Source organism: Dendrobates tinctorius, unplaced genomic scaffold, assembly GCF_039654945.1.
Source record: "Dendrobates tinctorius isolate UK_male_01 unplaced genomic scaffold, ASM3965494v1 ptg000171l, whole genome shotgun sequence".
Classification (NCBI taxonomy): domain Eukaryota; kingdom Metazoa; phylum Chordata; class Amphibia; order Anura; family Dendrobatidae; genus Dendrobates; species Dendrobates tinctorius.
Genome location: NW_027361838.1, coordinates 15498295 through 15513078, shown reverse-complemented (window position 1 = coordinate 15513078; position 14784 = coordinate 15498295). Strand labels below are relative to the sequence as shown.

Here is a 14784-nt window from a genome sequence, read left to right as displayed (position 1 = left end):
TCCATATATTTGCCTTGGATTTACCTGGGGACAAAATGTTTTTGGTAAGTGTGTAAACTTTTTTTTTTTTTTTTTTTTTTTAAGTGTTTTATTTAGTTTGGACTTTGAAAGTTTTCCTTTAGATTATACTGCTGCCTATGCCATTATCTTATTTTCATTCATTTGTTTGTGCAACATCAAAGGTGACTATTTGTGATGCTGATCTGTATGAACTACTTCACCTTATTGTGTCTTTAGTGTTATCTTAAAGCATCCGGACACTTCTAGAAATGTTGTTTTATGGTAGACACACAGACAAGTTGCTTCCTTTTATGCAAGCTATACACATTAAATCAATGTCTACGCTATTTGCTAAGTTTGGCTGAACTGGCTAATTACACGAGTATGCAAAATTTGGGTTTGTGACATTTTTTTTAAATTCGACTGATTCTTAAGGCCCCGTCACACACAGCGATCTCGCTAGCGAGATCGCTGATTTTGGGATCAGCGACCAGCCCCCCTGCCGGGTATCGCTGATTGTGCTCGATCGGCCTGGGCCATCTTTTGATCTCTGGTCTCCCGCTGGCCCGCACACATTGCTGCGTGAGGCAGCAAGAGACTAGCGATCAGCGACGCTGGTTTCTAAAGTAAACATCGGGTATCCAGGAGCCACGCGGCTCTTAGATACCCATTGTTTACATTATAAACCAGCTTGCTCGCTGGTCCTGATCGCTGGAGGGGCTGTCTAACGATGTCCCAGCGATCCCATCCATGTCGTATCGGTGGGATCGCTGGGACATCGTTATGTGTAATGGGGGGCTTTAGTATTTACTAGCATTACACCCCTCTCAGAAGGGAGAACTTTTGGCCATATGATCTTTGAGCTTTCAGGATTTTACTGTGTACAGTATGACCAGCCTAAGGGCGCATTCGGACGGCTCTATTACTAGTGCGAGGATCGCATCACAATCCTCGGCTGGCCGTCACTCTCCTGACCTGAGTGTGTCTGCATGTATTTCTATGCAGCTGTCACGCTATGGTCAGGAGAGCCGACGGCCAGTCCGAGGATTGTGATGCGATCCTCGTGCTAGTAATACGGCCATCTGGCTGCACTCTTAAAGAGGACCTGTCAATTGTCTCTTGTTTTAGTAAATAATTGCATTCCTGATAAAATTATTTACTAAACCTCTGTGTCACGCCATTTCTACATCAGTCCTATTATGATTTCATGAATGTAACAACCAGGAGTGACTGGTTCAGTCGCATCACATCCTGACCTTCTCCAATCAGTGCAGACTTATCGGGACCTGCCTCTGTTGAAGGGAAATGGAAACACTTAGTTGTCAATTTTTCTAAGCGGAATTATTAGAGCATGGAAAAATATTGTGTTTCAGCAAATGACCAAAATCTAATGACCAACATCTAATATATAAAGCTCAAGTGTGTGTGTGTGTGTGTGTGTGTGTGTGTGTGTGTGTGTGTGTATGTCCGGGATTGGCATCCGCACCGTCGCAGCTACAGTCACAAAATTTGGCACAGTCACACGTCTGGACCCCGAGAGCGTCATAGGCTATGTTGTGAGGCAAAATTTTAACCCTGCGCGTTCCAATTCACCAAACAATTTTGCCCCTATCTACATAATAGGGGGAAAAGTGTGTATCAAGCCCCGCCCCTCATTATGATGTCATAATGGTTGCCATGGCGACGCTGATTCAGCATAGGTTGCAAGCCCCACCGCTCATTATGATGTCTTAATGGTTGACTATGGATGTGATGGGTATATGGGCACTTGACTATGGGATGGAGGATGTGTATGACGGGTATATGGGCACGGGACTATGGGATGGCGGATATGTATGATGGGTATATGGGCCCGGGACTATGGGATGGAGGATGTGTGATGAGTATATGGGCACTCTACTATGGGATGGAGGATATGTATGATGGGTATATGGGCACGGACCTATGGGATAGTGGATATGTATGATGGGTATAGGGACACGGGACTATGGGATGGAGGATATGTATTATGGGTATATGGGCACGGGACTATGGGATGGAGGATAATTATAATTTGCTATAACTAACCACAGTTTAGGTACTGTCACACTAAGCGATATCGCTAGCAATATCGCTATAACTTGTGACGTTATAGCAATATTGCTAGCGACATCGCTGTGTCTGATATTTACCTACGACTGGTTCCCCCGCTGGTTATCGCTGATTGCGCGAGAACGTCCTGGACCGCTTCTCGTCGTCAGCTTCCTGCGGCGCTTCCTGTGGAGAGACGAGCGTGGAGCCGGGCGGGAGGACGTCAGGATCGCCTAGTGTGACAGGCAAGTTGCGACCCCGTCACCAGCGATGTCGCTGGTGAGATCTGCCTGTGTGGCAGCTCACTAGCGACCACTTAGCGACGTACCAGCGATCCTGACCGCGTCATATCGCTGGTCGGGATCGCTGGTACATCGCTAAGTGTGACAGTGCCTTTAGTTACTATGCCCGGGCAGCGCCGGGCTCTTCAGCTAGTTGATGAATAAACATGGTTAGTGATACCAGAACATGAATCACACTTGACTCAGTAGGCTTAGCTGAGAGTTTTCTTTGAATATTAAGATTGATGAGAGGTTATGAGTGACTGCCAGGAGATTAAAAAAGGGGAAAGGATTGGATACTCTAGCTGGTCAGACACAGAGAAACTAGTGTCTTCTATAATAATAAATGCCCTAACCAGCTTCCGGTTGTAACAACTTCCGTCCAGTTGTAACCGGTGACGTCACCACACACACACACGCACATGTTAACCCTCAACACACCACACCGCCTCAACACACACTCCTCTCACCTTTCACCTCCACTCATGTCCACTCACTCTTTAACTCCACATACGTTCCTTTCTCTCACTCCGTTTCTCATACTCACACCGTCATCGTCACTGCCCCGACATCTTCCTCCGCCGCCGCGATCCAGGATCCAGACGTTCTCCAGGCCGCCGACATGTTCTTGCGGGACGCCATCTTGGATGTCGTGAAGTCCCGCGAGATTCAAGATGGCGTCGCCGCAACAATATGTCGCTGGCGTGGACGACATCGGGATCCAAAAAGATGGCGTCGGCGAAATCTCGCGAGATTACGCCGACGCCATTTTGGATCCCGATGTCGCCCATGCTAGCGACATGTTGTTGCGGCGACGCCATCTTGAATATCGCGGGACTTCACGACATCCAAGATGGCGTCCCGCAAGAATGTCGCTGGCGTGGGCGACATCGGGATCCAAAATGGCGTCGGCGTAATCTCGCGAGATTTCGCCGACGCCATCTTTTTGGATCCCGATGTCGTCCACGCCAGCGATATGTTGTTGCGGCGACGCTATCTTGAATATCGCGGGATTTCACGAAATCCAAGATGGCGTCCCGCAAGAACATGTCGGCGGCCTGGAGAACGTCTGGATCCTGGATCGCGGCGGCGGAGGAAGATGTCGGGGCAGCGACGATGATGGTGTGAGTATGAGAAACGGAGTGAGAGAAAGGAACGTATGTGGAGTGAAAGAGTGAGTGGACATGAGTGGAGGTGAAAGGTGAGAGGAGTGTGTGTTGAGGCGGTGTGGTGTGTTGAGGGTTAACATGGCAAGAGGTGTTAACGACGTCGGCGAAATCTCGCGAGATTTCGCCGACGCCATCTTGCATTCGTGAAATTGCGTCATTTACCTCACGCCGACTTGCTGTGCGGACGCTTGGCATTGCCTGTACCACCATAACTACTGCTGCCTTGGTCCTATGCCTGTTTACTGCCGGTGTCTAATTACTGGACCAATTTGCCTGTACCGCCATAACTACTGCTGCCTTGCTCCTCTGCCGGTGTCTAATTACAGGACCAATTTGCCTATACCGCCATAACTACTGCCTTTGTCCTCTGCCGGTGTCTAATTACAGGGCCAATTTGCCTATACTGCCATAACTACTGCTGCCTTTGTCCTCTGCCAGTGTCTAATTACAGGGCCAATTTGCCTCTACCGCCATAACTGCTGCTGCTTTGGTCATCTGCCTGTTTACTGCCGGTGTCTAATTACAAAGCCAATTTGCCTCTACCGCCATAACTACTGCTGCCTTGCTCCTCTGCCGGTGTCTAATTACAGGGCCAATTTGCCTCTACCGCCATAACTACTGCTGCATTGCTCCTCTGCTGGTGTCTAATTACAGGGCCAATTTGCCTCTACCGCCATAACTACTGCTGCATTGCTCCTCTGCCGGTGTCTAATTACAGGGCTAATTTGCCTATACCGCCATAACTACTGCTGCCTTGCTCCTCTGCCGGTGTCTAATTACAGGGCTAATTTGCCTCTACCGCCATAACTACTGCTGCATTGCTCCTCTGCCGGTGTCTAATTACAGGGCCAATTTGCCTATACCGCCATAACTACTGCTGCATTGCTCCTCTGCCGGTGTCTAATTACAGGGCCAATTTGCCTCTACCGCCATAAGTACTGCTGCCTTGCTCCTCTGACTGTTCACTGCCTGTGTCTAATTACAGGGCCAATTTGCCTCTACCGCCATAACTACTGCTGCCTTGCTCCTCTGCCGGTGTCTAATTACAGGGCCAATTTGCCTCTACCGCCATAACTACTGCTGCCTTGCTCCTCTGCCGGTGTCTAATTACAGGGCCAATTTGCCTCTACCGCCATAACTACTGCTGCCTTGCTCCTCTGCCGGTGTCTAATTACAGGGCCAATTTGCCTCTACCGCCATAACTACTGCTGCATTGCTCCTCTGCCGGTGTCTAATTACAGGACCAATTTGCCTATACCGCCATAACTACTGCCTTTGTCCTCTGCCGGTGTCTAATTACAGGGCCAATTTGCCTATACTGCCATAACTACTGCTGCCTTTGTCCTCTGCCAGTGTCTAATTACAGGGCCAATTTGCCTCTACCGCCATAACTGCTGCTGCTTTGGTCATCTGCCTGTTTACTGCCGGTGTCTAATTACAAGGCCAATTTGCCTCTACCGCCATAACTACTGCTGCCTTGCTCCTCTGCCGGTGTCTAATTACAGGGCCAATTTGCCTCTACCGCCATAACTACTGCTGCATTGCTCCTCTGCTGGTGTCTAATTACAGGGCCAATTTGCCTCTACCGCCATAACTACTGCTGCATTGCTCCTCTGCCGGTGTCTAATTACAGGGCTAATTTGCCTATACCGCCATAACTACTGCTGCCTTGCTCCTCTGCCGGTGTCTAATTACAGGGCTAATTTGCCTCTACCGCCATAACTACTGCTGCATTGCTCCTCTGCCGGTGTCTAATTACAGGGCCAATTTGCCTATACCGCCATAACTACTGCTGCATTGCTCCTCTGCCGGTGTCTAATTACAGGGCCAATTTGCCTCTACCGCCATAAGTACTGCTGCCTTGCTCCTCTGACTGTTCACTGCCTGTGTCTAATTACAGGGCCAATTTGCCTCTACCGCCATAACTACTGCTGCCTTGCTCCTCTGCCGGTGTCTAATTACAGGGCCAATTTGCCTCTACCGCCATAACTACTGCTGCCTTGCTCCTCTGCCGGTGTCTAATTACAGGGCCAATTTGCCTCTACCGCCATAACTACTGCTGCCTTGCTCCTCTGCCGGTGTCTAACTACAGGGCCAATTTGCCACTACCACTTCATAACTACTGCTGGGCAATTACAGGGTCAATTAGTATCTGTTTACTCTACAATACTCCAGGACGCCTTCTTCACTGCCAGATAACTGCCAAATAGACTCCTTTACCTGTGCCAACATGAGTCATAACAAAAAGTATGCCAATGCCAGTGAAAGGAAAGCAGCTTTAGCACTACGACAAAAACAACGCCGTGCTAATGAGACTCCTGAGGAAAAACACCATCGCCTTGAGAAGATTAAGGCTTATAAACGCTGTCGCCTCACACACGAATCCCCTAACTCTAAATCCATAAGATTGGCTGAAGAAGCCTCTGCACGCCATCACCGCCGACAACAGACGCCTCTTCCTCATCATTATTATTAGACTCACAACAGGATGCTTCCACATCAGCATGTGGAACAATTTACTGCTACACTTCATCCCATATGCCGTTCACTGACATAACTAATCAGCAATCTGTTTCTGCCCTATCAATACCACCATTCAATACCGATGCACAGTATGCCAATGCCAGTGAAAGGAAAGCAGCTTTAGCACTACGACAAAAACAACGCCGTGCTAATGAGACTCCTGAGGAAAAACAGCATCGACTTGACAAGATTAAGGCTTATAAACGCCGTCGTCTCACACACGAATCCCCTAACTCTAAATCTATTACATTGGCTGAAGAAGCCTCTACACGCCATCACCGCCAACAACAGACGGCTTCTTCCTCATCATCTATAATAATAAATGCCCTAAGCAGCTTCCGGTTGTAACAACTTCCGTCCAGTTGTAGCCGGTGACGTCACCACACACACGCACATGTTAACCCTCAACACACCACACCGCCTCAACACACACTCCTCTCACCTTTCACCTCCACTCACGTCCACTCACTCTTTCACTCCACATACGTTCCTTTCTCTCACTCCGTTTCTCATACTCACACCGTCATCGTCGCTGCCCCGACATCTTCCTCCGCCGCCACGATCCTGGATCCAGACGTTCTCCAGGCCGCCGACATGTTCTTGCGGCGACGCCATCTTGGATTTCGTGAAATCCCGCGAGATTCAAGATGGCATCGCCGCAAGAACATGTCGCTGGCGTGGACGACTCGGGATCCAAAAAGATGGCGTCGGCGAAATCTCGCGAGATTACGCCGACGCCATTTTGGATCCCGATGTCGTCCACGCCGGCGACATGTTCTTGCGGCGACGCCATTTTGGATCGGCGAAATCCCGCGATAGTCAAGATGGCGTCGCCGCAAGAACATGTCGCTGGCGAGGACGACGTCGGGATCCAAAATGGCGTCGGCGAAAACTCGCGAGATTTCGCCGACGCCATTTTGGATCCCGACGTCGTCCACGCCGGCGACATGTTCTTCCGGCGACGCTATCTTGACTATCGCGGGATTTCACGATACTCAAGATGGCGTCGCCGGCGTTGACAACGTCTGGATCCAGGATGGCGCCGGCGGAAGAAGATGTCGGGGATCGTGGAGCAGCGGCGATGACTGCGTGAGTATGAGAGACGGAGTGAGAGAAGGGGTCGTATGTGGAGTGAAAGAGTGAGTGGAGATGGTGAGAGGAGTGTGTGTGTTGAGGGTTAACATGGCAAGAGGTGTGATGCTATCGCATCCTCCCGATGCGATATCATCGGGCCATAATCTAGTAGTCTATAATTTGGCCACTTTTGTTAATGGTCAGACAACTAAGTGCCTTCTGACCAGAAGCTGCATGCTGGATGATCATTTGAGTAATGAGCATGTACTCCCATAGTATGAAATGTCATGGTATGTTTCCTGGAAAAAAAATGTCTATGGCTCTTTAAAAATGTTTTCCACTACTGGACAACCCCAACTTAAGCAATTCAGGACTCCAATTAAAATAAAAAATGTGCACTCACGCATTTCCAGGTAGACGATGTGACGTTGTTTCAGCCAAACAGTAGCATGTGACATAACAATGTCAGGTCACTTGCCAGGATACGTTCGCCACTCTAGGAGGCTTGAATACATTGTTTTTGGGGTTTTTTAAAGTTGGGATCCAGTAGTGGAAAACCTCTTTAAGGCTTGTTCACATATTATGTTTTTGCCACGGTAAAAAAGACCCTTGCACAATCTCCTTTATTTGTTGCAAAACAATCAAAGCATTTTTGTCAAATCTGCAGCTTGTCAATGTTTATAGTGTTTTTGCAGCTTTTGCCCCCCCCCCCATTCAAATGAATGGGGGTGGGGAAGCAAGTAACAATGTATCAAAAATGCACGTAAAAACCCAATACATAAATACGCAAATATTTTATGTAGCGTTTTTCCTGCTAACACTCTTTTCTGCTGCATATACTTAATGTGTGTACATGGCCTTTCAGCGTTTTTGCTGTGTTTTTCGCCCATTCATATGAATGGGATAAAAACGCACAGAAGAATGCATTAGAAACGCATGGACTGTATTTCACGCAGCAGTTTTTCCTGCCAATACTCTGGTTTTTGCAGCAGAATAATCTGCTACAAATACTCAATGTGTGCTCATACCCTTGAGGTCTCCCTTTGTGTGAAGGCATCCAAATATTAGAGGTTTCCAATAAATTGCTAGGATAGAAAGTCCCATAAATGGGACGTGGAGTCCATGTTCATTGTATGCTGGTTACTTGATTTGAAAATTGAGGATGCTAATGGTGCCTTCACATTGCACTTATCTTCACGTTCGTGGGTCCCTTCGGGGGCTTGCTTTCAACTTCCCCTCCCGGCAATGCAGGATGCGGCCGTATGCGTCGATGGGGCCATAGACTATAATGGTGCCGGCAGAGTGAATGTGCCTTCTGCCGTGCATCATCTACGGACATATACTGTGTACTCCTACTGGAGGAGGACACTCTGATGTAGTAGACTGTGAACTAACCCTAAAAAAGAGTCAGTGTTTGTATTCAGTTAAAGACCTCAATTCTGGCAAAAGAATGAGTCTTACATTTCTGGTGAACGTTTCATTTGTTCATTGTGAGATTATCTGCAAGGAATTAATTGCGGATCAGTTAATACCAGTTCGCGAAAGGTCTGAATTGGCCTGAACTCTGGACACATAGTAAGGCTTAAGATAGTATGAGTCAGAGATGAAAGATCATCTAAGCATTTACCGTTTACTTTTACAACGTTGAAGTAGTCGACAGTTTTTTTTATGTTTATTGCCCAGAGACAATTATCTGTGTAATGTGTAATTACTGTGCACAGTTTACAATGTGGTGTTTAATGATGACTGCTATAATCTTGATGGCTTATGTCAAATTTATTTCTGAATTATTTGTGAGCTTTTATATGACAAATATATGGTTTTACAGTTAGTAGCATGGAACTGTGCACACGGTATAGCAAAGAGATGAGCGTTGAAGGGTCATTTGTATTTTAGCCTTTCACGGCTGAGACGGAATAACTCTGTTCAGACTTTACCACTGGAGGCGAAGCTTCGAAAACAGCTGATAGCACCTGAGCTACTCTGTTCCTTTCCGTCGCTCTTCCTCCAGTAGTCGGAGCCTGAACTGACTCGTTCTTGTCTTGGCCATGAAAGGATAAGATGGGAATAGCCATTGTATCCTCTTACAATCCTCGGACTGGCCGTCAGCTCTCATGACTTGAGCGTGACGGCAGGTATTTCTATGCAGTTGGCGAGCCGACGGCCAGTCCGAGGATTACGATGCGATCCTCATGTAAGTAATATGGCCGTTTGACTGCAACCTTAGGCCAGGATCACACATGCGAGGAATACGGCCGAGTCTCGCATGTTAATACCCGGCACTGCCGCCGGCACTCGGGAGCGGAACGTTCAGCTCCTTGTATTGCTATGCGGCTGCACGTTCTGCTCCTGAGTGCCAGCGGCAGTGCCGGGTATTAACATGCGAGACTCGGCCGTGTTTCTCGCATGTGTGATCCCGGCCTTATAGTAAGTTCCTTAACATTGATGTGATTTGACAAGTATGTGATGTGATTTGTGCAAGTATCCTTGTATCAATGCTGCAATGACAGAACAAAACTGGAGGTATTGTCAAGGGAACACTGGAGTAAACAGACCAGTGATGGAACTGACTGGAGGATTACGTGTACCTACACTCTTTTATTATGCTCAATTCCAACCAAAATGTATTTTAAAAGGATCTGCTATACGTAGAAGGAATGAGATTTATAGGAAATAGCAACATGATCAATGTTATATTTTTTTTGTCAGTTGTGTTTATTCTGTATAACAAAACTATTTTTTATAAGAGATACTTGCTAATTATCATTTGTTGGATTCTTATAGTCATTGTGCATTTGTTTGATGCATTATTTATCTCCTAATTATACTGCAGGTTGCTTTCTATGTGGACTGCTATGGTGTCCACTGGATTTATGGGAAGTTATTGTTCCATTATATTGGAGCAGGCTTGGGGCAAGCCGAGCTGTAAAATGGCTTCGCACATGTTGGCTGTAAGCACGTAGATAAGTCACCGATGTTTAATATATGTTTTCAGCTAATATAAGGATGCAAGGCTTTTTTTTTTTTGTTTCAGATTGTAACTCACACTTTACATGTATAGAGCCCCCTCACTTGTCTGTGCCAATATTAGGAAATGCTCTTATCATGTTCATTATCCATATGTTTAGGAGGTGATATTTCTATATTACGACCATCTAAGCAAATGGTATAAATCCCAGTGATATGTTGGTTTATTTGGCTCCGTAAAGCGCTGGCTGGAGAGTTGTAATAAAATGGGATCGAATGGACTTTTCTCATTTAACGCTTTGCTGGCATTTTCTCCTACAACATAGAGGAGCCTAGTGGGCCATGGCTGAACTACTACTCTCAGCATGCAGTCTCCGCTGCACATTTGCATCTGTGGAGGAAGCTACAGGTCGCCCTTTCCTGTTGTCACGCGTCAGATAATTTTGTAACCTATTTATCTGCAGTGATTTTTTTAGGAGCGACATTTTGACAGGACAGTGATAACTTGCCATTGTACAATGTGTTCTGATTGCCATGAAGCAAACATTTACCTGAGTATTTCTCGTCACTGTCTTAAGACTCTGGCAGAGCAGAAGATTTGCGGCTCAGTGAGACATATGGATGTAACATGATTTGTGAGAGAGCTAAAAGGGCAGCAGCCATCTGTTCTAATATAATCCAAGCAAAAAAAAGATAAAAACCTAAAATTCCACTGACTGAATATGCAGGATAGGAAAAGTGAAGTCATGCTTGTAGGGAAATCAATGAACCAGGCAGACGATAGAAGGGAAAATAAAATGGCTATTACTGTATTTATCTGGCATTATTGGCTGACATCTATTCGACATTGTGTCGCATGAGACATCAATGGAGATTTTATGCCTTTTGTAATTTTTGAAATCTTTTTCATACAACTTACCTTTCTCACCAGTAAGGCTCTGTTTACATGGCTGGTATTAGAAGAAGCATAATGAATATGACAGATCTGTTATGTAATGGATTCTTATGGACTTTGATGGGTTCTTCATATTTCAGAAAGTTTTTTTTTTTTTTTTTTGACTGACCAGGTGTATTGGGGGAGATTTGAAAAGCAAAATGAGCCAAAAATCAATTTAAAAGTGTCACGTGTAAAATTTACTGTGTGTTTTTAGATCTTATTTAAAACCTTCAGAGCTATTGAGTAGAGATGAGCAAATCCTTGGATATTCGGATTCTTCTGGGTTCAACCGATCTTTAGTTGAAAGTTCGGGTACCAGAACTCTACCCAAACTCGAACCTGAGCCCCATGGAAGTCTATGCCAATCTGAACTTTGATGCTGTAAAATGGTCGTAGTAAGCTCTTGCTCTCCGAACACTAAAACGGACGTCGGGGAGAAGTCTGTATTTGGAGTTTTCCACCGTCCGATACGAACCCTGAATTTTACAGTTCGGGTTCGCTCATCTCTTCTGTTGAGTTTTCAGTGTGTTAAGGCTATTTAGTTAATTATTGCCTTTAATTTTCTATTTTTTTTCTGGGGAAAAAATATAGTACTTAAAGGGGAATTCATTCAATTTTATTACCATTACAAGAATTGCTGCAGATTTTCTGTTTGAATTTTTAGGAGGTAAATGCACATTGGAATAAAGTCACAAAATTTGAACAAATGTCATCTACAAGTAGTGTAAATTTTCTGACCGCTTATTTGCTTGAAATTACACAACAAAATCAGACAAGCAGGAAGAGGCAGCGTTGAGCAGGGAATAGAGTCAGAGTGACTGAGGCTTATGATGTGCTTCCATTGCTGAAAGCACTTCATCCTCATTTACATATCGATTAAAACACTGATTTCTCATTAACGGAAGAACTGACTGTCCATGTAAAGTTATTGCTGGACTTGTTTTTGAAAGATCTACACATTCATAAAAATAGTTTGGGGGTAAAATCTGGCTGACAATCCCTTTTTAAAATAAAATAAATTATGGAGTGGTTGAAGATTTGTGACAAATTTTGTGGGGCATTCAAACTCTGCAAAGCCAATTGTTTATTTTGCTGCAGATTACCTATGAATCTGCAGGTGTGAACACTGATGAAAACCAAAAATAAAACTAATGATATTCTCTACTCTACAGGATTATTTGTACCTATGGTAGAGGATATAGTGCATATTGGTGAACAATACCAAGATGTAGCAGATTTTCTTTACTTCTGATTGATTAGTTGATAGAAATGTTTTATCGACATTAAGCAACAAGCTTTCATTTGGTAAAATTGGAGTCAGCCATGAGTAGATATGGTGGTAGGAATTAGCATGATTAAAAAAAGTGAAAGTTTCATATTTTAACAGGCAAATAACAGAAGGATCCAGTGATGCAGGCTCTTAGTCTTGTGTTAATAAAATATAGCTTTTGAGCCATTAAAAAAGCAAATTTAGTCCACATATTAGCACACTTGGTTACAGATGTATACAGGTACTTAGAAATGGGACCTACGCGTCTCGACTTTCGTCGTAATCATGGCACAAGACTAATAGCCTGCATCACTGGATCATTCTGCTTTTTGCCTATCCCTGTTGGGGCTGCTCTACCCTGAACCGTGTGAGGTTCTGGTCTGTATTGGGAACTACCGTATATGCCCTTACCGGTGACTATTTTTTTCATGCCATATTTTAAAGCTTCTAGACCTCAATGTAAAATCTAAAACTTGGCCTCCTGCCAACTTGCACTATTTATAATACTGATTAGAGTTGAGCAGAATGTTTTGCAGGACCTTGGACCAGCGCGACATTGGTAGCCCGTGGCTGCCGAACCAGAGCGCTGTCAACCTCTTATTGTATTTCAGGTTCCCCCATGCATCTTCTGATTAGTAGACTTGACACTGTCATTGTTGTGGTGTTATTCATTCACAACATTGGAAGGGTCTACTAATCAGAAGAAATACTGAGAATGCTAGCATTCAGGAAGAGGTTTGCAGGCATCTGGTCCGGCAGCCATAGACAACCAAATGTGCTCCTGGACAAGGGTCCTGCAGACTAATCAAGATATCATCATAGGCAACAGTGGAGCCTTTTGGGCCCCCAAGGCATCGACATCTTAGGTGTGACTGCCACCTTTGCACCATCCATGGCTGGTTTCCTGATCATAATTTCATTAGTATATTTCCACTATTCTGAATGGAATTACTCCTAGTCAGCCATTGCTTTAACTCTTGGAAAAAAAATTAAAGAAGGACTTTGATTTCTTAATACTTTCTATTTCCTTTGATTTTTATGTAAGACTTGAAAAGGTTGTTTGCTTCACAAGCCCTCTTTTTGAAATAACTAATTAGAACATTTTGAGTTAACAGAGACGATACTCACTATTCAGGTTAATTATCCCAGGCAGACATTGTCATTACTTGGTCAACCCGTTGTTTTGAAATGAGAACTGTATAATCCTCCATTCCCCTGACTGTAACGGTTGCTGCCAAGCTTCTCGCAGATTACGGCAGATCCCTGGGGACCCCAATAATGTCACACTCTGTGATAAGTTTAACATTGGGGAACCCTTCTAACAATAAAGTTAGAACTTAGCCAGCAGCCTCTTTTATACGAGTAATAGACCTGCTGGGAAATATTCATTATGCAGATCACTGAGATGTATTTGGATTGATTTATAAAACTGCAAGAAGCTTTTATGTCATTTTCATTTGATATATTCGCTGAATGACGCTGCCTTCTCGTTGCTTGTGTGTAAATCTGACACAATGCTTGAATTATCTGTTACTAAATCTATTTTTTGTTACTCCATGAAAGGTGAATGTCTTCCACTGTTCAAAGGTTATAGCAATAATCAGCAATCTGTGTTAGCTAACAGATGAAATTTGTTTAGCCAGGATTTTCAAGCCGCCTCTAAGCAAGTTTATTGCCTAATATCCTCTTTATGTGATAAAAGCTTTGCTGGCTAAAGGATTTCTGAGTCAGGGCAAGGGTTAAGTTTAAAGTTTACCAGGGGAAGAGTCTTGAGGAGATCATTTGCATATTCCCAGTGCCTTCTGGGATAAGTGAAGAGTCTCCGCGAGCTCAACGATCACTGGGTTTTGGCCGTTGCAGCTGAAAAGAGGAAATCGGAGAAACCAGGGGAAGAGTCTTGAGGAGATCATTTGCATATTCCCAGTGCCTTCTGGGATAAGTGAAGAGTCTCCGCGAGCTCAACGATCACTGGGTTTTGGCCGTTGCAGCTGAAAAGAGGAAATCGGAGAAACCAGGGGAAGAGTCTTGAGGAGATCATTTGCATATTCCCAGTGCCTTCTGGGATAAGTGAAGAGTCTCCGCGAGCTCAACGATCACTGGGTTTTGGCCGTTGCAGCTGAAAAGAGGAAATCGGAGAAACCAGGGGAAGAGTCTTGAGGAGATCATTTGCATATTCCCAGTGCCTTCTGGGATAAGTGAAGAGTCTCCGCGAGCTCAACGATCACTGGGTTTTGGCCGTTGCAGCTGAAAAGAGGAAATCGGAGAAACCGCGCGCCGAATTTTAGCTCATCTTTCATCTTTTTAAGAAATCTCAAGATGGAAGAGGCCAGGAGCCATTTGGTGAGCTGCATTTCTTGCTACATGTTCACAGATTTACCAGTGGAAAAGCCAAACTTCACATGCCACAAATGCAAGCTTGTGACCCTGTTGGAGGAAAAGTTGCAAAATCTCGAAGAGAGGTTAGCTACGTTGAAGATCATTAAGGAAGGTGAA

At 45.0% G+C, this 14784-nt stretch overlaps 1 protein-coding gene across 2 annotated transcripts in view; it reads left to right on the top strand.

The window, feature by feature from the left end:
• The window catches only part of EPB41L3 (erythrocyte membrane protein band 4.1 like 3), a 466618-nt gene that overhangs the window by 16037 nt on the left and 435797 nt on the right, over positions 1 to 14784 (top strand). Inside the window, exon 2 of one of the 2 annotated variants that reach the window (XM_073550907.1) lies at positions 85 to 182. The exons of the other annotated variant lie outside the window; for it this stretch is intronic. The gene's annotated coding sequence lies outside the window, so the exon portion shown is untranslated. The remainder of the gene's footprint in view (positions 1 to 84; positions 183 to 14784) is intronic. 2 annotated transcript variants of the gene reach the window in all.